Source organism: Eschscholzia californica, unplaced genomic scaffold (assembly GCF_041429995.1).
Source record: "Eschscholzia californica isolate CP2 unplaced genomic scaffold, dmEscCali1.0.p SCAF_3, whole genome shotgun sequence".
Taxonomy (NCBI): Eukaryota; Viridiplantae; Streptophyta; class Magnoliopsida; order Ranunculales; family Papaveraceae; genus Eschscholzia; species Eschscholzia californica.
In genome coordinates this window covers 55,718,709-55,742,165 of record NW_028238420.1, presented here as the reverse complement: position 1 = coordinate 55,742,165, position 23,457 = coordinate 55,718,709, and the positions used below count along the sequence as shown (strand labels likewise).

The following is a 23,457-nucleotide window of genomic DNA, read 5'->3' as shown; positions in this document are numbered from 1 at the left end:
AAATAAGAAGCTAACAACACGGGTCATGTCAGATTTCATAACTGAACTTAAGGAAAGAAACATCAAAATGATATATCGATGAAGGAAATCTAGATGGAATAGACAACAAGTAAGTTGTTTAAGAATATAGCTTTCGAGAAATTTGTAACATGCTTGAGTTATTAGAGGAGTTTGATATGAAAGTGACCGAGGTGAATCCTCCACAGAATTACATACAGAAAAGGGGAGATGAGAGAGAAATATTTGAAAAAAATTAAGGTCGCAGACAATGACAGTTTACCGGCGACCCTTGTCGGTATGGAGAATAATGGTGAACAAAATTTTATTCCTCATAACAATTACTAGAAAATATATTGGTCAACTAAATCTGACCAGTTTTTTTGATAAATTCTTTGCACCCTGGATAATTCTTTTATTTTCCCAAATCAGCGGCCTAAAATGTATAGGGTTATTATTCATGTTTTATTTAATGTAATAAGATAACGATGTCATGCAAAAACTGATTTATGTGGTGCATTTTGAAAAATGGTGTATGCAATTATGCAAAAAATGATTTGTTTTGTGCATTTCAAAATTTACATACTTTTGAATTGTCAACACAAGAATTTTATGTGAGAATGGAAGCCCCAAAAGGAGAATTGGAATTTTTCTAATAGGAGATCAGAGTCTTTTTCTCTAGAGATTTTTTACTTTTGGCCTATTTTGTATTGATAGTTGACTTATCTTATCATTAAGATCCATATTTCGAACCCTCCACCAAAATTTCTTATATTTCCAATATTAAAAAGTTCATTAAGATCTCATCGAAAAAAAAAAACTAAAAACTAAAAATAAAAAAGTTCTCACCTTCGAAAAATTCAAATTGAACCCAAAATTTTCATTTGTTTAAATGTAAGTCCGTAATTATAACCAAACATGAGTGGTTGAAAAGCATCAGGACCAAATCATCAATGAATGTTAGGAAGTCTGTCACATTGTATTTCTGCCACCACAGGTACTCTTGTCTACTACTGTCCACAAGGAGCACAGGTGCATTCCATAAATGCATAACACATTTGATTCACACACATTAACCCTTGAAACCTCGAGAATCAGTTTAGAATCAAATCAAAATTTGTTATGTAACGAAAAGAAGGTCTAAGTTTTAAATCGTATTGATGGTCAAAGAATGAAACAATGGTTTCAGGAAAGAATGACGCACAAACCGTAGAGCAGAGCTGCTCGGGTACTTATTATCCCAAGATCTTTCATAAAGTGTACAGATGAAGATTAACTCCAAACTATCGCATTTATCTCTGCTTGGGTTTTGCGTTTATAGGAAACAAAATTTCAAATCGATTTTGAGAAAACGGAAGAGATCAAGAACTAAAAGAATAGCAAAATTGACGGACCAAACAATTCGAATTCCATGTTTTTGGTGGTGAAGTTGAAGAAGAGGTGATGGAGATTGAAAAATGTTAGCAATACTAATTTGAATTATGGATTGGAGTCATGGAGAATTTGGAGAGTACAGAGTTATTAGAATTATTAGTCATTATGTAATAATTTAGAGTCATATATTACTAATCTAAAGAGTCAGTTAATTGTCTAGAGAGTCAGTTGAGTTGCTTGCATTTAATGAGAAAATGTAGAGTCGTGAGAGAGTCACTGCATAAGTATGAACGTTAGTAGTGTTGTTTTTACTGGTATTATGAAAAACCAAGAATCTGGTCTTCCTGTTTTAATAAAAAAAAAAAAAAAAAAACAGGGATACACTTTAGAGTGTCTTTCTGAAATAAATTCAGAGATAACTTTAATTCTCAAATTATTACCGTATTCTAACATATTAAACAGGGAAAAAAAAAACTAATATAATTTAAAACAATGATAAATTAAAAGGTTAGAGAGAGAAAGCCGAGTCGAGTTGTCTCTTTCCTTAAGACAGTGAACACCCTGGTATTAGTACTAAAACCAGTGAGGTGTTTGTCTCCCAGGATACAACGGCTGTACCTTTCAGTGTGACGACTAAGAATACTTCGTTTTTCTGAAAGCGTGCGAACTTAGAACAAGCAGTAAGAACGACAGATGAATTGACTTCTTAAACTCTAAATGCTCTTGTAACTTTGAATGCTAAAACTTTCGTGTTTTGTTTGCTGGATTTTGTTTGGTATTTATAGAAGTATTGGTGACACTTCAGACAGGTGCCTTAGAAAAGAATGGATGCTTCCCAACAGTCATATTTGTCTGTTGGTTTTCGGGTGCCATGTTGACCGTCAGATCTTAACGGATCTATTAAGATCTCGCGCATTGAACGCCCACCGTTAGATCATCAACGGATCTATCTTAAAGAGCGCCAAATATCCTGACCGTCAGATCATATCTATGATCATAAAATCCAAGGCTCCAATCGCTCCTCGCGACGATGCGTAAGTGCAAAGTGCGTGCGGGCGCCTCTAAAGCGCCCTAAACGCCCACGCCGCGCGTGCACGTGCGTGGTTTGCGTGGTGCAAACCACGTGAGTCACCTTTCTATTCTAAAGAACATACCATAAATATATGGAAGGTTCTATATAAGGAAATAAAATGTTTCCTCCTTCGTAAATGTGGTACTAACTCAAAATTTCGGTTTTGAGTTAATGGTACCCATACCAAACGAATTTTGTAATAACTCACTCATACGGAATCGGATTTGGACAAAATTTGAGTCTAAATTCAAGAGCTCGACGAGACGAATCCAACTAGACGTCTTGATCGAGATTCTGATGAATATAAGTACTTCAAATTGAGTCCAGCTCCTTTTGAGCTAAGTACCGATTCCAACAATCCCCCACATGAATGATTATTACATGTTCGAAATCACAGCAAACTGACTGACCTTACTATGCTAAAATGCTGACAGACAGTGGTTCTTACGCGGAATGTCGCTGCATCGGATGAAGGTGGCTTTAAAGCTTTGAACCTTTCCTAGTGATAACTATCAGGTTTACAAGGACAACAGTGAACTGTTAGTCTTGAACTGAGTCCTGGTAATTGTAAGCCAAATATAATTAACACACAGCTAATTCCTTACTTGTTTTAAGTTCTCGGTTGTGTTCTTTGCGGTCATGAACGTTCCTAGTTTCGTGTGTGCATTAGAGAAGTCAGCCTAATACGACCTTCTCATAGAACCGACACCAATTCCCACACATATAGGTGTTTCCTACTTAGGTACACTGCTATACCTTCCTTATAGACAAATTTCTAAATTTTTCGGACACATTAAAAGCTGTAAGCTTAACCTCTGCATTGCAGACAACACTGATTTCATCCTAGGAATGGGAAAGAGAAAAAACTCTCTTCCAGTGTTTTGTTCGAGTCAGGATATAACTTCAGTTTCCCTTTGAACCTAGATCGTGGGATCTCCAGTCTTCTAGGTAGGGTTTCATTATGCCTTTACTCATTTACTTTAGGCAGTAAACCCATTCCCCTTGATGAAGCAATTACAAGATCTCTAGGCAGTCCCTTAGTGAAAGGATCAGCTAGGTTTTCTTTAGATTTTACATAATCTATTGTAATAACTCCTTCAGAGAGTAATTGCTTCACGGTATTATGTCTTCGACGGATGTGTCGAGACTTACCATTATACATTTTACTATGTGCCTGAGCAATCGCAGCTTGATTATCACAATGAATCTTGATTGCAGGCACAGGCTTAGGCCATATTGGTATATCTTCTAAAAACTGTCTAAGCCACTCGACTTCTTCTGCAGCTTTATCCAAAGCAATGAATTCTGAATCCATCGTTGATCTAGCAATACAAGTTTGCTTAGAAGATTTCCAAGATATGGCAGCCCCTCCCAGTGTAAATACATAACCACTGGTTGATCTTGTATCATCGGTATCGAATATCCAATTTGCATCACAATATCCTTCAAGTACTTCTGGGTACTTGGTATAATGGAGTTCATAATCCTTTGTATACCTTAAATACCGTAACAACCTTGTTATGGCATCCCAGTGAGTACTACTTGGATTACTAGTAAATCTGCTTAGTTTACTAACCGAAAGAGCTATGTCTGGTCTAGTACAATTCATTAAATACATAAGGCTTCCTATAATCCTTGAGTATTCTAATTGTCTTACTCCATTCCCAGTATTCTTCATAAGATGAATACTTGGGTCTAATGGAGTTACTACAGTCTTGAGATCATGTTTACTAAATTTTTCTAATATTTTTTCTACATAATGAGTTTGAGATAAACTTATCCCTTTACTAGTCTTAGTAAGTTTGATCCCCAAGATTACTTCTGCTTTTCCTAAATCTTTCATATCGAAATTCTTAGAAAGCATTTTCTTAGTAGTGTTGATGACATGTAAGTTATTTCCCATAATTAGCATGTCATCTACATATAGACACAGAATAACACACCCTTTATTTGTGTTCTTAATATAGACACATTTGTCACATTCATTTATTTGGAATCCATTTGATAATAATGTATTATCAAATTTAACATGCCATTGTTTTGGGGCCTGTTTCAACCCATATAGTGATTTCACTAATCTACAGACTTTCTTTTCTTGGCCAGGAACCACAAACCCTTCAGGCTGGTTCATATAGATTTCTTCTTCTAATTGCCCATTTAAAAAAGCTGTTTTCACATCCATCTGGTGAATTTCCAAATTATATAAGGATGCTAAGGATACTAACATTCTTATAGAGGTTATTCGACTCACCGGAGAGTAGGTATCGAAATAGTCCAATCCTTCTCGTTGTCGAAAACCTTTTGCCACAAGTCTTGCCTTGTATTTGTCAATGGATCCATCTGTTTTTAATTTCTTTTTAAAAATCCATTTGGAACCTAAAGGCTTACATCCAGGTGGAAGATCTACAATTTCCCATGTATGATTTTGCATAATGGAATCTATTTCACTATTTACAGCTTCTTTCCAGAATGGAGCTTCTGGGGTAGCCATTGCTTCCGTGAATGTCTGAGGCTCGTTCTCAACCATATAGGTGAGAAAATCAGGACCAAAAGTCTTAGCTACCTTTATCCTTTTACTTTTTCGAGGTTCAACCTCATTTTCTTTTTCATCCGTACTATCTCTTTGAGATGTTTCTGGAATTTGGGTATCTTGTTCCCTATCACGTTTTCTGGTTTCAGAATATTTATCCAAATTTTGTTTATAAGGAAAGATGTGTTCAAAGAACTCAGCATCCCTTGATTCTAAAATAGTATTTGGATGAATGTCTGATATTTCTGATTTGTGTACTAAAAACCTATAAGCACCACTATTCATAGCAGGTCCTATATATACACAATCTATTGTCTTTGGTCCTATCTTGACTCTTTTAGGAAGAGGGACTAATACCTTTGCAAGGCACCCCCACACTTTTGTGAATTTAAAAGAAGGTTTCCTTTCTTTCCATATTTCATATGGTATTTTTCCTGTTTTTCTATGGGGCAATCTATTTAGTAGATGGTTTGCTGTGAGTAAAGCCTCCCCCCACAAGTTCTGTGGTAAACCAGAACTTAGTAACAAAGCATTCATCATCTCTTTTAAGGTTCTGTTTTTACGCTCGGCTATACCATTTTGTTGAGGTGTGTATGGAGCTGTCGTTTGATGAATAATGCCACTTTTGGCACATAATTCTTTAAAGGGAGATTCATATTCTCCTCCTCTGTCACTTCTTAGTGCTTTTATCTTTTTGTTAAGTTGATTTTCTACTTCATTTTTATAAAGTTCAAACTTCTCTACTGCTTCATCTTTACTTCTAAGTAAGTAAACATAACAGTAACGAGTGGAATCGTCAATGAAAGTAATAAAGTATTTCTTTCCACCTCTAGTTTGAACCAATTTTAAATCACATATGTCACTGTGTATTAAATCTAATGGTTCTGTATTTCTTTCTATGGAATGAAATGAAGTTTTTGTTGATTTAGACTCGACACATGTTTGACACTTTTCTTTAGTGTCAACTTCGAATCTTGGGATTAAATCCATATTCATTAACTTCTTTAATGAATGGTTATTTACATGGCCAAGTCTTTTATGCCAAATACTACAAGAATCAACAACAATATAAGCAACATTATTTTTATTAATAATTTTTGGAGATACAGTTATTACATTCATCTTGAATAACCCCCCACATAGATAACCCTTACCCACATACATACCACTCTTGCTTAATACAAAATTATTAGACTCAAATACTAGCTTGAACCCATTTTTTGAAAGCAAGGAACCAGATACCAAAGTCTTACGAATATCTGGTGCATGAAATACATCGTTGAGGGTAACTTCTTTTCCTGATGTGAATTTCAGGACTACCTTCCCTTTTCCAGCAACTTGAGTAGTAGAAGCATTTCCCATAAAGAGGGTTTCTCCTTCTGGAATTTTGGTATATGTAGAAAACAAGTTTTTGTCTCCACAAATATGTTTAGTGGCTCCTGTATCAACCCACCAATCACTTGGATTTCCACCAACCAAGTTGACTTCAGAAACTACATTACATATATTAAGGTTCTGAAGGTCTTCTGTTACTTCTTCTATTTCTTCCTCCATTCCAGTAACCAAAGCACATAGGTTCTGGAGTTCTTCATCTTCCAAAAGAGAGGCCTGATTTTTAGCCTTCTTGTTCTTATTGAATTTGCCGTTTTTAGTACGACAATCTCTAGCAAAATGACCCTTTTTGCCACAATTGTGACAAGTACCATCAAAGCGGTCATTTTTCTTTGATGGCTTACCTGGCCTCATTCCTTTTCTTTTCTGTTTGGGGTTTGGTTCACCCTCAACCATGTTGACTTTTGCAGAAGAAGACCCAATCTTATCTATCTTCTTTTCTGCATTACGACTATCCTCTTCAATTCTTAACTTGAGGATAATTTCTTCAAGAGACATTTCTTTGTTCTTATGTCTCAAGTAGTTCTTAAAATCCTTCCAAGATGGAGGTAGTTTTTCAATCATAGCCCTCACTTGGAATGATTCATTTGCAACCATATTCTCAGACTTTAATTCTTGTAAGAGAAGTTGAAATTCCTGGACTTGAACCATTACTGGTTTAATATCAGTCATTTTAAAATCCAGAAATCTACCCACTATAAATTTCTTAACTCCTGCTGTTTCAGTTTTATATTTATTAGCCAAGGTCTCCCAGAGTTCCTTAGCCGTGTCTATACCATAATAGACATTGTATAAACCATTTTCCAGTGAGTTAAGAATGTAATTCTTACATAGAAAGTCTGAGTGCTTCCATGCTTCAATTGCAGATACATGCTGAACATCTCCATCCCTTTCAAGAGTCGGCTTCGGTTCAGATAGGTACTTGACTAACCCTAAAGTAGTCAAATAGAACAACATCTTTTGTTGCCAACGCTTAAAGTCAACTCCAGAAAACTTCTCTGGTTTCTCTGCGTGAGTTGGACCAACTTGCTTAACAACGGATTCTGTGGTTGTTGCCATTTTCTGATAATCAAAATAACAGAACAAATTAATTTTTTTGTTTCAACCAGAAAAACAAAAAGATATCTTAAAATTCACTGTCTTAAGATTGTTGTTTTTACTGGTATTATGAAAAACCAAGAATCTGGTCTTCCTGTTTTAATAATAAAAAAAAAAAAACAGGGATACACTTTAGAGTGTCTTTCTGAAATAAATTCAGAGATAACTTTAATTCTCAAATTATTACTGTATTCTAACAGATTAAACAGGGAAAAAAATTAATATAATTTAAAATAATGATAAATTAAAAGGTTAGAGAGAGAAAGCCGAGTCGAGTTGTCTCTTTCCTTAAGACAGTGAACACCCTGGTATTAGTACTAAAACCAGTGAGGTGTTTGTCTCCCAGGATACAACAGTGTACCTTTCAGTGTGACGACTAAGAGTACTTCGTTTTTCTGAAAGCGTGCGAACTTAGAACAAGCAGTAAGAACGACAGATGAATTGACTTCTTAAACTCTAAATGCTCTTGTAACTTTGAATGCTAAAACTTTCGTGTTTTGTTTGCTGGATTTTGTTTGGTATTTATAGAAGTATTGGTGACACTTCAGACAGGTGCCTTAAAAAAGAATGGATGCTTCCCAACAGTCATATTTGTCTGTTGGTTTTCGGGTGCCATGTTGACCGTCAGATCTTAACGGATCTATTAAGATCTCGCGCATTGAACGCCCACCGTTAGATCATCAACGGATCTATCTTAAAGAGCGCCAAATATCCTGACTGTCAGATCATATCTATGATCATAAAATCCAAGGCTCCAATCGCTCCTCGCGACGATGCGTAAGTGCAAAGTGCAAAGTGCAAAGTGCAAAGTGCGTGCGGGCGCCTCTAAAGCGCCCTAAACGCCCACGCCGCGCGTGCACGTGCGTCGTTTGCGTGGTGCAAACCACGTGAGTCACCTTTCTATTCTAAAGAACATACCATAAATATATGGAAGGTTCTATATAAGGAAATAAAATGTTTCCTCCTTCGTAAATGTGGTACTAACTCAAAATCTCGGTTTTGAGTTAATGGTACCCATACCAAACGAATTTTGTAATAACTCACTCATACGGAATCGGATTTGGACAAAATTTGAGTCTAAATTCAAGAGCTCGACGAGACGAATCCAACTAGACGTCTTGATCGAGATTCCGATGAATATAAGTACCTCAAATTGAGGAAAAACCGGTCCAGCTCCTTTTGAGCTAAGTACCAATTCCAACAAATAGTTGGTTAAAAAAAACAAGAAGATATAAGAAATTATTCAAATCATAAACCAAGTAGTAAAAAAAGTTTGTGCAAGCGGCACGGGCGTCTAACCCTCACATCTCCAATTTTAGCATTTGCTAAAACTCCTTCCCTAGTTCATTTTTTTATTTTCAACAAACAAAATATAAGCATGGTGATAGTTATGGGATAAAATGGTGCTTGGTGGAATAAGAGGTTGATGAGTGTGAAAGTGGGTCAAAGGGTGCTACCGCGGGAGGATGACATAAATTTAAGTAAGAGGCCTTCATTTAGTCTACTTTTATACAAAAAATTCTATTAATAACAACAGGTACTCTACTTTTTTTTTTTGTTGAACCACAGGTACTCTACTTTCAAAAAAAAAAAAAAAAAAAACAACAGGTACTCTAGTGTAGCATTAGTTGGTACAAGATATGTAAATCAAGCACCATTACTACATCTCTACCACCATCGTCACACCACATCCAACACTATTAGCGTCACACCACCAAAAAGAAAAAAGGTCGAAATTGTGTGCTCTCTTCATCTTCTGAACAGTGGTTTTTAAGTTGTTTTATTTTGTAATTTCTATTTTATTTGTTTGAACTAGAAAAGAAACCAACCAAGTTATTAACTTCACCAAACTCCCCGAGTTGCTCGTCAGACCACTGAATCGGAAGTTCTACTAAGGACCGACTAGTACTTTTTTCGATCCGAGATAACTCTCGGATCACTTAATTAGATCGGCCGAATTTAAATGCATATTTATGAGCACAAATTTCATGTATAAATCCCACATCAAATGTAAGAAAAAAAGTAGAATACTCTGGTGTAAGAAAATCTTTCTGGAAACACAAATCTCTTATCCATGTGAAGTTTCTTTTTCTTAAAAAGGTTTAAATTTTTGTTTGTACAAGAAATTTGTTTGCCCCTGAAAGAGAAGAAAAAACAATAACCAATGGGAGAGGACCAAGCTTAGAAAGTAGTTTACAGCTTCGCTGAATTGTAAACTGTGAGAGTCAGTGTCCAAGACCAATTCAAAAGAGGCGGTTTGGTTTCAAACAAATCAAGAGGCGGTTTAGATGGCTATTGGCTATGGCGGTTTTGGAATTGGCAGTTTCCCTTGTTCCCAATTCATGGCTATAGGCGGTTCAATTGGTTTCTAAATTTCGGCTTATAATAATATATAAATAGGGGGTCTTGGGTCCAATCTAAAAACACACCAACACAAACAACAACTCTTCTTTAGAGAGCTAGAGAGAGAGCAAGAGTGAGAGAAATTTTTCATAGTTTTGAGCGGTGTTAAATTTCTCGGTCGTCGAAGATTTAGTATAGAAGGTTATTACTATACGGTACCATCTTGGGACGAACTTGCGGATTGTGTTAGTCGTCTTCATCTATCCTTCAATAAAGATTTCTTGTTCGCCCGAGGACGTAGGCTTTAAAGCCGAACCTCGTTAAATTCTGTTCGCATATTTGATTTTGACTTAGCTTTTCGATTAATCTTCATAATCGGATCAATTTCTAGGATAGGTTCGATAGCTTCCGCGACTTTTAGTTATAACAATTGGTACCAGAGCCTTGTTGAGATTGAACGAAGAAGAAGATGGGATCGAGAAGTGGTACGGTCAAATCAGGGAAATATGAGATAGAGAAGTTCAATGGGAAAAACGATTTTTCTTATTGGCGGATGCAGATGAAGAATCTGTTAATCTCGCAGAAATTACACAAGACGTTGACGGGAAAGAAACCAGGAGATATGTCAGATGAGGATTGGGAGGAGTTAGATCTCGAAGCACGGGCTACCATTATGTTGTGTCTTGAGAGGGACGTGGCGTTCCTAGTAGACGGAGAAACAACGGCGGCGGGTGTGTGGTTAAAACTAGAAAGCAGTTTCATGACGAAAACTTTAACGAATCGGGTCTACTTAAAATCCAAATTATTCACATGTAGAATGGAAGAGGGTTCTTCTATTCAGGAATATGTGAATAGGTTTGACAGGATTATCTCAGATTTGAAGGATATTGATGTTAAGGTTGAGGATGAGGACCAAGCCCTCATATTGTTACTTTCATTGCCTAAATCCTATGAGAACCTTGTTCAAACTTTGATGCTTGTTGGAGATAGTCTAAGCATGGAAGAGACGAGAAATTCGCTATTAGCGGATGACCTTCGTAAGGTTGCTACTAGCAGTATGGCGTCGGGTGAAGTAGACAAGGATCAAGCACAAGGGTTGTTTGTAACGAGGGGGAGGAGTAATGAAAGGGGAAAGGGAAAGGGCGGGAAATCTAGATCCAAATCTAGAGGCTCTTTCAAGAAAACGTGCTTTAGTTGTGGTGAGCTTGGCCACTTTAAAGCGGCTTGTCCAAAGAGAAAGTTGAAGCAAAAGAACGAAGGCTACAAGGAGAAACAAGAGATGCAAGAGGCGGGATATGTGTCAGAAGAGGCGGATGAATGTTTCTCGGTGACAGAGGTGTCTGAGAAGATCTTCGATAAGTGGATGCTTGATTCAGGGGCGTCACACCATATGTGTCCAAATAGGGAGTTGTTTACTACCTATAGGAGTATAGATGGTGGTACAGTTATACTGGGTGATGATAGTATATGTAAAACTGTGGGACTCGGAACAATACGGATCAAGATGCACGATGGAGTGGTGAGAACATTGATGGACGTAAGACACATACCCGATCTGCGAAAAAATCTAATTTCCCTTGGTGTGTTGGAGCGGAACGGCTGTAAGATAATTATAGAGAATGGCTCCATAAAAGTCGTTAAGGGTTCTTTGGTGGTAATGAGAGGTACTCGTTACGGTAATTTATACAAACTTTTGGGGACAACAATTACTGGAGATGTAGCAGTAGGAATCAGTGGAAGGGATCCAACGGCTAGTACGAGGCTTTGGCATATGCGCCTTGGGCATATGTCAGAAAAGGGTCTATCTTTGATGTGCGGGAAAGGCTTGTTGAAGGACATGAAGAAGCCTTGCATGGAGTTTTGTGAGCATTGTGTGTTCGGTAAGGCACACAGGGTGACGTTCTCTACAAGCAAGCACAGGAGCAAAGAGGTGTTAGACTACGTACACACCGATGTCTGGGGACCGGCAAAGTTACCTTCCAAGGGTGGTTCCAGGTATTTTGTTACATTCGTTGATGATCATTCGAGATTTGTCTGGCTTTATTTTCTGAAGCATAAGAATGAGGTATTCAACACGTTCCTGGTGTGGAAAGCAATGGTTGAGAACAAAACTGGTCGAAAGCTGAAGACGTTAAGGTCGGATAATGGGACCGAGTACACGGATGGGGCATTCAAGGAGTTTTGTAATCAGGAAGGCATTGTGAGGCACTGGACAGTAGTAAACACACCTCAGCAGAATGGAGTCGCAGAGAGATTGAACCGTACACTACTTGAGAAGGCTAGATGTATGCGCTCCAATTCGGGACTAGGCGTAGAATGGTGGGCAGAATCTGTTGCTACAGCTTGTTATATTGTGAACAGGTCTCCACATTCTTCTTTAGATGGCGGCATACCTTACGAGGTGTGGTCAGGTGAACATGCAGATTACGGGAGACTTAAGGTTTTCGGTTGTACGGCCTATTACCATGTTAAAGGTAACAAACTTGACAATAGAGCAAAGAAGGCAATTTTCTTAGGATATGCTACAGGAGTTAAGGGTTATCGGCTATGGTGTACGGAAGACAAGAAGTTTGTAATCAGCAGAGATGTGGTGTTTGATGAGTCATCGATTGTAGCTATGGCGAAAGCTACAGTGCCTAGTTGTGGTGATGTTTGGTCTACTAAAGCTCAAGTAGTGGAAGTAGAAGCCGAAGACCAACGGGTTTCTAGGAATCATGATCAGGTGGAGCATCAGGATAATACTCAGGATGAGGAAATTGATGAACCCGATCATGAGGAGGTTCAAGGGGAAGGTACACAAGTTTTACAACAACAACAGCAGGATGTTTCGGTACACACTAGGCCGAAACGGTTATATAAGCCGGTACAGAGGTTAGGGTCAGACAAACCTCTTAGGCATTACGGGCAGGCAAATGTGGTTGAATATGCACTCTCGGTGGAAGACGACGAGCCGGTCACCTTCAAACAAGCTATTACCGCGGCGGAAAGAGAGAGTTGGTTGGTTGCTATGCAAGAAGAGATGAAGTCTCTTCACAAGAACAAGACATGGGAGGTTGTCCCATTGCCCGAAGGTAAGTCTGTTATTGGTTGTAAATGGGTGTACAAAAAGAAAGAGGATTCTTCCGAAATCAAGGGTACAAGGTATAAGGCAAGACTAGTGGCCAAGGGTTATGCACAGAAAGAAGGGGTCGACTATAATGAGATTTTCTCACCGGTCGTGAAACATACTTCTATTCGGGTGCTATTGAGTATTGTTGCTCACAGGGATCTTGAGCTGGAACAACTCGATGTTAAAACCGCCTTCTTGCACGGTGATTTAGAAGAAGAAATTTATATGGCTCAACCTGAGGGATACAAGGTTGAGGGTAAAGAAAATCAAGTATGTCGTTTGAGGAAATCTCTTTACGGATTAAAACAATCCCCTCGCCAATGGTACAAACGATTTGATTTTTTCATGCTAAAGCATGGTTTTCGTAGAAGTGACAATGATTGTTGTGTATATATCAAGAAACTTCGCGAAGGTGACTTTATTTATCTCCTTTTGTATGTGGATGACATGCTTATTGCTTCTCGAAGCATGGTGGAGATAGATAAGTTGAAATCTCAACTCAGTCAAGAGTTTGAGATGAAAGACATGGGCGCTGCAAAGAAAATACTAGGAATGGAGATTAAGAGAGAGCGGTCAAGTAAGAAACTGTACTTGAATCAGAAAGGTTACATCGAACGAGTAGTTTCTCGATTCGGGATGAAGAATGCGAAGGCGGTGTCAACACCTTTGGCACCACACTTCAGGCTCTCGGGAAAACAATCTCCCACTACTACGGTGGAGAAGGATCATATGGATCGTGTACCGTATGCTAGTGCAGTTGGCAGTTTGATGTACGCTATGGTGTGTACTCGTCCGGACATTTCACAGGCGGTCAGTGTGGTTAGTAGGTTTATGGCAAACCCGGGGAAGACACATTGGGAAGCTGTGAAGTGGGTCTTGAGGTACTTGAAGGGTACCGTTGATACGGGTTTGTGCTTTGGTGGAGACACATGTCAGGTAAGCGGTTATGTTGACTCGGATTATGCTGGCGATCTAGATAGAAGACGATCTACTACTGGTTATGTATTTAGGGTACATGGTGCTCCAGTTAGTTGGCGATCGATGTTACAATCTACAGTTGCGTTATCTACTACGGAGGCCGAGTATATGGCTATGGCCGAGGGAGTGAAGGAAGCATTGTGGTTGTGGGGTCTTCTGGATGATCTAGGGATTAAGCAGGAGTGCGTGGATGTATGGTGTGATAGTCAAAGTGCGATCCACTTGGCGAAGAATCAGGTCCATCATGCTCGTACTAAGCATATCGATGTCAGGTATCACTTTGTACGAGATGTCATAGAGGAAGGTGATGTTTCTCTCATGAAGGTACACACAGATGAGAATCCCGCGGACATGTTGACTAAAGTGGTGACGTGTAGCAAGTTTCAGCATTGTCTGGAATTGCTGCAAATCGGCTCGTGTTAAGTTGCCCGAAAGGGCGTAATGGCGACAAGATAATCTTTATGTGAAGGGTTGGTAGAACTACGGTAGGCTTGATCCTATAAAAGGGTACGTAGGCAGCCATGGACATATGGTGCAGTCGGATGAAGTTACAAGAAACAAATATATCTTACAAGGAGTATCCTGGTGTTCGTCCAAAATTTGAAGTATATCAAATTGTGTACGAGGTGGAGAATTGTGAGAGTCAGTGTCCAAGACCAATTCAAAAGAGGCGGTTTGGTTTCAAACAAATCAAGAGGCGGTTTAGATGGCTATTGGCTATGGCGGTTTTGGAATTGGCAGTTTCCCTTGTTCCCAATTCATGGCTATAGGCGGTTCAATTGGTTTCTAAATTTCGGCTTATAATAATATATAAATAGGGGGGTCTTGGGTCCAATCTAAAAACACACCAACACAAACAACAACTCTTCTTTAGAGAGCTAGAGAGAGAGCAAGAGTGAGAGAAATTTTTCATAGTTTTGAGCGGTGTTAAATTTCTCGGTCGTCGAAGATTTAGTATAGAAGGTTATTACTATACGGTACCATCTTGGGACGAACTTGCGGATTGTGTTAGTCGTCTTCATCTATCCTTCAATAAAGATTTCTTGTTCGCCCGAGGACGTAGGCTTTAAAGCCGAACCTCGTTAAATTCTGTTCGCATATTTGATTTTGACTTAGCTTTTCGATTAATCTTCATAATCGGATCAATTTCTAGGATAGGTTCGATAGCTTCCGCGACTTTCAGTTCTAACATAAACAAAAATACCCAGGCAAATATTCCTTATGAAATGTTGGGCAATAGTGAAAAATGACACTAGTAGACGATAAAAATAATCCAATAAATTGTTATTGTGGTATGGACTTCTTTTTTTCGCCCCACGTGATTCGCGTGGCCAAAAGATGACTGTGAAGTTAGTGGCTCAGTGGCCCCTTTTGCACGAGGAAACTATTTTGTTGTTTTTGTTAGCTTTTACACGAGCAAATTAGGTAGGGCAAAGCAAATTATTGAACAAAAAAATATAGTTAATAGGTCCTACTGTTTTCTTTTCTACAAAAAAAAAAATGGTTTTTTCTTTTTTAAATCCGGCCCTACTGTTGTTTAATGTTAACATTAATTCCCTCCCAAGGGTAGGGGCAGTTCGTTTTTATTTTCTTTATCAAGAAGATGATACAGACCTTTTAACAAAAAAAAAAAAGATGATACAGACACTTGTCAGCTTGTGCTGTTTCTAGTCTCCATTGTATGAGTCCTTTGTTGGATTACATATGATAAGGTTATAACCAGTGACTCTGAGACGGAGAGTTATATAATTTAAATATTTAGAGATACGTTTGGGAGATTTAATTTTAACTACAAGCTTGACTTTTGGTTCTTGTTCCGCCTTTGTATATTAGTAAGTGAGACATTCACTTCAGTTATTTATTTGCTTAATATCAAAGTTTGAGATATGAATGTGTGAGCCGACTTTCCAGACTGCTAGTGATATCCTTCACGACTTTAAACACATCATTAAAAAGAAAATTGTTGAGCTAAATATTGACTACTTTTACTAAGTCAAAAAGTCAACAGGTCGACCAAGATACGTAATGGTCGACCTTCGCCAAAACCATCAAGGAGGTGGATCCGACGGAATCTTGCCGCTATAACCCTAATATGCGAGGTCGGCTCGAGTCTCCTTGGTACCTTGAGCCCTGCACTGGTTCCGAACCAAATTAACAAAGAGATCAATTCAAACCGCTCTGGTAAGAGCTCTATTTTGGCTCCTAAACAGTAAAGGGAGGTCTCTAGGAGGCAACTCGACATTTTAAGCCCTGACATAGGAAGGTGGATCCGAGTCAGCTCTACAACTTGAGCCATGCTCTGGACGGAGACTCAGAGAAGAGAGATCATCTAAACTGAGCTCAGTCCCTTTAAACAAAAATTTCATGAAGAGAATATCAATGACGTGGAAGGTCTGATAGAGCCAAATATCTAATTTTCATACATGAATTGTTATGTGTCAGAGGACATGTTAACGTCACAAAATACACACTCAATAGATATTATCCTCCAAAAGACCATAAATATGTGGATATCATCAAAATCGATGCCTTACCACCGCATCATCACAGTGTGCTCTATTACGATCATTCAAATCTATATAAGCATATCGGATTTGTCCTAAAATTGGATCGGATGACATATTCTAGATCGGGACTTTGAATTTTCAAAAGAAAAAAACCTTACTAAATTGATCCTCATCAAATATTTGGGGAAAAATTCACAATCTTATCGTTGACCTTGATCATTAGAAAGATAACCGAGAACTAACTTTTTGATATCAGTAAATACCTTATGAGGAATAATACTTCGCCTTGATGATGAAGATTCAATGAGCCAAACAGTGAACTATTTTCCGTGATTCTAGAACAGAGTCTGCAAGAAATCCAAAAACCCCTCTCGCAACCAAGTCAGTAAGTTATTTTTTGCAATTTAAAAATTAAAATTTAAAGTCTGAATTTAGAAATAGACTTGCATGATTTGATTAAGGGGAACTAGTTGCTTTATATGGGATCGGTTGGCTGATTGTTGATGAACTTTTGAAATGAGGCGCTCCGTGATTTTGGGACATAGCTAGAACATGTACAATATACATTAAATAGCTATCCTACATACACCTAAAAGATATATAATATCCAATAAATAATAAACACCACATATTAAGTATTGAATAATAATCCTTCATAAAAAAAAAAGTATTGAATAATAAAATATTTGTAGTGGTGTGCACTGTACAAAGATCTAAGGGTCTGTTTGATACGTTAACATGTTTGCGTAAGAAAATCAACCTTTTTCTGGTGGGAAAGAAAATTAATTCTTTCACATGTGAAATTAAACTTTTAAGTGTTTGGTAGGTTAATATGAAAATCTCGGTGCCTTTTAGAAGTAATGGATATTGGACTTCCGGGATTGTTTTAGACTGGTCACTTCATCTCTTGCCAAAATCGGATGATAGAGAAAGAGATGAACAACCATTCTTATGTTCTTCTCCCTAGTGCTGGAGAAGGAAGTATTGTGTATGGTGAATCAAAATCACCAAATTCATACTCAAGTCATTACTCAGGTTTTCCTCTAAAACCCATATGATTTTGTCAATCATTCATTCTTATCTCTCTCCAAAACACCTCATTGTCACCCATGTATTATTCTATAGGTATCCATCTCAATCCTCAATCCCCATCCTCTCTCTTGTGTAATCTTGGATCAAAATCATAAATTCGTCTAAGTAAGTACTTAGATTCATTTGTAGATAAGTCAAGCCATAATGGTTTAGGAGATAGATCAAGAGATTTGGAATTAAAGTAATAGGAAAAGAGAAACAATTTTCTACTACTAGATTATCTTCATCTAATGGATTCATTAACTCCCAGGCATTGATGTTCTCTTGGTTCACCTGGTTCATCGGTGTTTTAGGTTATGGTGTTTGAGTACTTCTCTTCTAGCTTAAGTTTGAGAAATCACTGTCTTGCAGAGGCGAAGCCAGGAATTAATTAAGGGACGGGCTGAAAACTAGTAATAAAGAAATAATCTCACAAAATAATGTGGTCGGGCTCGAACTTGTGACCACCAAGTTTCAAGCTAATTTTTTCAAAGCTTTTACAACTAGACTAAAGATCTTCATGTGAACAAAACTACCACTTACCTTTATTGTCATAATCTCACTCGGGCTGCAGCCCGACGGAGCCCACTAGTGGCTCCGCCCATGCTGCCATGGTTGTGATTTGTGTTATAATCATCAAGCTTCCTTTTTCTTGTGATCATGATTGGATCTGATATTCTTTTTCTTTTTTAATTTTGATTTGGTCTTTGATAGAGATATGGAGAAAGAAGATCTAAACGTTTCTCACCAACAAAGAAAGAAATTGTGAAAAGTAAAATTATGGAATTACCCTTATAGGAGGGGAGAGATTGCATGATCTAGCTAGAGTAAGAAATGGATTTTCCCATCTAATAGGTGGTAAAAAATTTTGAGGCGATTTTCCCACTTTTTTTCCATATGAATTCCATTTTCTCACTCTGAAGGACCAATCAAACAACAGAAAATTGATTTTCTTACGAAAATCAGTTTTCTTACCCATTTTTCCCACGTATCAAACGAACCCTAAAGTCTAAACCATCCAAGAAAATAAATAAATACCTGCACTCTTTTCTTTCTAAGGCTTAGGTCATTCTTGATTTCTTGAAAAAAAGGGAGAAAGAGAATATCAAGATGACCAACCTATCATCTTCTCTCCCAAAATGGCAACCCATTATGACTGAAAATCCAACTTCTTCATTTCTCAATAACCTCACTCATGGTCACAGATTCATGTTTGGGTTTAGTCTAACAACTCCCACCATGGTTGTTCTTGTTCTTGCTATATTCCTCTGTGTTCTCCTAGAGATAAGTAGAAAAATCCAAGCATCATCTTCTTCTCCACCTCCTTCATCAGATCTCGCCGGTACCGACTTAATTACAGATCGAAAAGTGGTGGTTGACCGAAAATCGAAGTATTGGGTTGAATCGAACTTGAATCTTTGGAAGAAAAGCAATAGCTCTAAGAATTATCAACAATGGAGGGAGTTCTTCACACAATTGTTTATAGTTTATAATGTAATTAGGTCTCTTGTAGTTAAAGGAGTTGTAGAATTTGAGAAAGAAGGAAAGTTTATATGATGATATTGATTCATAATAATAGTTTAAGAAGTCAATTTGAGTTTTGAGCAAGAAATGTTAACTTTTGGCCACGGTTAGAATATTAAAGGCGACGGTTTTCTAAGACCATGGTTAAATAGGTTATCTTTGGGAATTTCCTCTTGTGTAATACTTTTTTTCCCCTTTTTCTTGTCTTTAACTCTCTTTGTGGTCCAATGAATGAGAAAATTGAGAATGGAGAATTAAATATTTCGAAACTGTGTGAGATATGATTATGGTTAAGTAGTAAACTAGGTTTTATCTCATCGGCGTTTGAGGGGTTGACGTTAATGTAGAGGGTTTATTTACATGTAATTGTGTGAGATATGATTATTGTTTTTTTCAATTTTGATATTAGTTGACTGTTTCACCTTTTTCTAGATCTAGTGCTTATTTGTATGTAACTTCATTGCTCATATATAGTGTAATTGTGTTTGTAATTAAGCTTGATTAACTCCTTACTTGCTAATCTAGATCTAGGTTGTTCTGATCCAAGACTTGTTTGGGAAAACTAAACCTAAAATATAACTACTTTCCACCCAAATGCTTAAAAGAGATTCTCCCTTATTTTATTATTAAAAAAATCTCCATTTTGAGATAAACAATTTTTTGTAGGGAAATTTTAAAAGCCCCCCCGTTTTTGTTAAAAGGCCTCCCCGCTAAAAGCGCCCCTCATTATAACCCATTTGGTTATAGGGCCCCCTCTACAAAAGAGCACCTCCTTCATCAATATTTGACCTAATGGCAAAGTTAACGCCGTTAGGTCAAACTTAACCCAAGACCGGTGATGTTGACCACGCCACATCATCATCTTCTCCGGTAGGGTCGCCGGCCGGCCAAACTTCCGGCCGGCGACCTTCAAAAAATTTTTTTTTTTTTTTTTTATTCTCTCTCTTCTCTCTCTCTCTAAAAAAAACAAAAAGTTTTTTTTTTTTTTTTAAACTCTCTCTCTCTCTAGATCTAGAGATAGAGAGAGAGAAGACAAAGGGTCTGTTTCGCAGACCCTTTGGATATGCGAACAGACCCTTTGAAGGTCTGTTCGCAGACCCTTTGGATCTGCGAACAGACCCTTTGAAGGTCTGCGAACAGACCTCTAATGGGGTCTGCGAACAGACCTTCAAAGGGTCTGTTTCGCAGACCCTTTGTCTTCTCTCTCTCTCTCTAGATCTAGAGAGAGAGAGAGTTTAAAAAAAAAAAAGTTTTTTTTGTTTTTAGAGAGAGAGAGAGAAGAGAGAGAAAAAAAAAAATTTTTGAAGGTCGCCGGCCGGAAGTTTGGCCGGCCGGCGACTCTGCCGGAGAAGATGATGATGTGGCGTTGTCAAATGATGTGGGTGAAATACACCTTTAAAGGAGGTTTTTTTCACCCATTCAAAGAGGGGGGCCCTTTAACCAAGCTAAGTCAAAGGTTTTTTACTAAGTCAACGAAACCATGGGGAGGCCTTTTAACAAAAACGGGGAGGCCTTTTAAAATCTCCCTTTTTTGTAATGTATAATTACGAGGGATTAGATGTTATTCATGTCCACATAGCACAAACATTAGCAAATTACACCAAGAGTATTTACTGAGGTTTTGTAAGTTCTAAGTTGGTGCATATAATCTGTCTTAAGTGTTAAGAAAGTGTGCAACGGTCTCGACCGATCGCACGAGACTTACAAAAAGGAAAATAGAGGAAAGAAAAAAGATAAAATAACTTGTCGACAGATGGTTGGTCGGTCCTTCCCTGTTGGCTATTCAATTTCAGATGAATTTTGAAGAACAAAAATATAGGGAGAAAAGTTGTTATAAAAGAAGGAGAAACACACTACAATTTACCAACAACCTTTGGGTTCGAGGTGTTACGGGTTCATACTCTATTACTCTCTTGTAACTTGTAAGTATGTTTTTTTTGTTGTTTTTTGGAAGTAACTTGTAAGTATGTTGACTTGTAAAAAAAATGATACAAGTTAAAGGGAAATACTAAAGGGTTTAATTCCGTTTTGGCCCCCGATTTGTGACCAACTGGCCGTTTTAGCCCCCATAAGTGTCCGGCAGTTCGTTTTGGCCCCAAGGGCCAAATTTTTGACGAAATTATCCTCGGGGGCCAAAACAGAATTATTTCTGAAAAAGGGTAAAAACAAAAAAAAGTCACATCACCCCTTTCTTTATCATCCACTTCACCTTATCTCTCCTCCATCTCACCACCTCCTCTCCACCTCACCCTTCTTCTCCGGCAATAGGTTGCCGGCCGGAATAAAAAATTCCGGCCGGCCACCTTTAAAAAAAAAATAAAAAATTTCTCTTTCTCTCTCTTCTTCTTCTTTCTCTCTCTTACTCTTCTTCTTCTTTCTCTCTCTTTTCTTCTTCTTCTTCTTTCTCTCTCTCTTCCTCTTCTTTACTCTCTCCCTCTCTCTTTACAAGTCCGGCGAAGGGGAGGACCCCCTTCGCCGGACGTCTGGTTTCCAGACCTTCACGGTCTGGAAACCAGACTTTGAAGGCCTGGAAACCAGGCCGTGAAGGTCTGGTTTCCAGACCTTCGTCTGGATCTGGAACTCCAGATCCAGACGAAGGTCTGGAAACCAGACTTTGAAGGCCTGGAAACCAGACCTTCACGGCCTGGTTTCCAGGCCTTCAAAGTCTGGTTTCCAGACCGTGAAGGTCTGGAAACCAGACGTCTGGCGAAGGGGATCCTCCCCTTCGCCGGACTTGTAAAGAGAGAGGGAGAGAGTAAAGAAGAGGAAGAGAGAGAGAAAGAAGAAGAAGAAGAAAAGAGAGAGAAAGAAGAAGAAGAAAAGAGAGAGAAAGAAGAAGAAGAAGAAGAGTAAGAGAGAGAAAGAAAGAGAATTTTTTTTTTTTTTTTTTTAAAGGTGGCCGGCCGGAATAAAAATTCCGGCCGGCAACCTTTCGCCGGAGAAGAAGGGTGAGGTGGACAGAGGTGAGGTGGACAGAGGTGAGGTGGACAGAGGTGATGTAATAATTGTTATATGAGGTGGACAAAGAAAAAGAAAAAAAATAAATTACAGAAATGCCATGGGGGTAGAATTGGGAGGTTGGAAAAAATTTGGGGCCAATTAGGAAATTTTTGGGGCCAAAACGAACTGCCGGACACTTATGGGGGCTAAAACGGCTAGTTGGTCACAAATCGGGGGCTAAAACGGAATTAACCCAATACTAAATGTACAAAGAATCTTTGGTAAGATTCTTGACAAAATGTTAAGTGAACGGTCCCGATCAAAGCCAAACTTTGGTCAACTTTTGTCTTTTAGTGAAAATGAGTCGTTAAGTCAAGAATTTTGTCAAAGACTTTGAACATGTAGCACTCCCGCCGACATTCAATCCAAGGGTAATTTTGGGTAGTTGGCCATATTTGGACAGCCGTTAATGAAGAGAGATCCTTCCTGTTCCATTTAGGGCAAATAACTTCCAGTTTCTCATTTATGAATCCCAGAATCTCCAAAAGAAACATTAAAATTCTCAAAAAAATGAATTTAAACACACAAATTACAACTATTTGTATAGGCCCAAATAAATCTCAATCACTTTCTGGTTCGTGACTCTAAGAAAAGAAAGTCTAAGATAATAAGTATCAAACATTAGAGTCCTAATCTCGTTTTTCATGTAAAACTGAAATTGAATTCAATAAATTCAACTACTAGTTTAGAATTTGTTGGCATTTTAGAGTTTCAACGCGACGATTGAAACATTTGGAAGCAGGCCGGCCCAATCATTATTGAGGCCTAAAGCCAAAGCAAGAAATGAGACCCTTTTACTAAAACAAAAAATGAACAAAAAAATACTTTATAATATTTGCGGGAGGGATCGAACACTTAACCTCTACCTTATAACCAAACTTCTAACCACGGGGCCATTGCTCATCTCTTGTCAACATTTTAGTTATAATTTTATTTATTTACAAACAAATTACCCCATCATAAACTTCATGAGAGAGACCCTCAGGTAGGTTGGGGCCCAAAGCAGCCGCTTTGGTTGCTTTGGGCCTGGGCCGCCATTGTCTGGAAGATTTTGAATCGATTATGAAATTCGAATTTTACTTAGATATAATCTTTTTATATCTTTATTTGACAACATGAAATTGGACCGAAGATCCAATTTGAAACTTTTTAAGTTAAAATATTTTTTTAGTATTTTGTTTGGTTAAAAAACTCATATTCTTTGCAAAGTTGTTGTAAGGCGTTCCAAAACTGCTGCAAGGTGTTACAAAGTGTTGCAAAGCTCTCGTAAGGTGTTGCATAGCTCTTGCAAGTTGTTGTAAAAAGAGTACCTAGAGAGCCGAAAATTTAAAAAATGACAGATTCAATTTTTGTGTTCGATTTTACGAAAAATTGTCTTTTTGGTAATTTCGCCTCTAATGGACTAAACAATCATTTTGAAATTACAGTGAGTTTTTCTGTTATTTCTGAAATATTGTTGGAC

General features: G+C 38.0%; 1 long non-coding RNA gene across 1 annotated transcript; it reads left to right on the top strand.

Annotated features, from left to right (window-relative positions):
• The first annotated feature begins 1,009 nt into the window (after positions 1-1,009).
• Positions 1,010-8,744, top strand: LOC147552100 (uncharacterized). The gene is made up of 2 exons (XR_015238147.1): positions 1,010-1,670; positions 8,672-8,744. It is a non-coding gene; the product is annotated as an uncharacterized LOC147552100 (long non-coding RNA).
• The last annotated feature ends 14,713 nt before the right edge of the window (positions 8,745-23,457 follow it).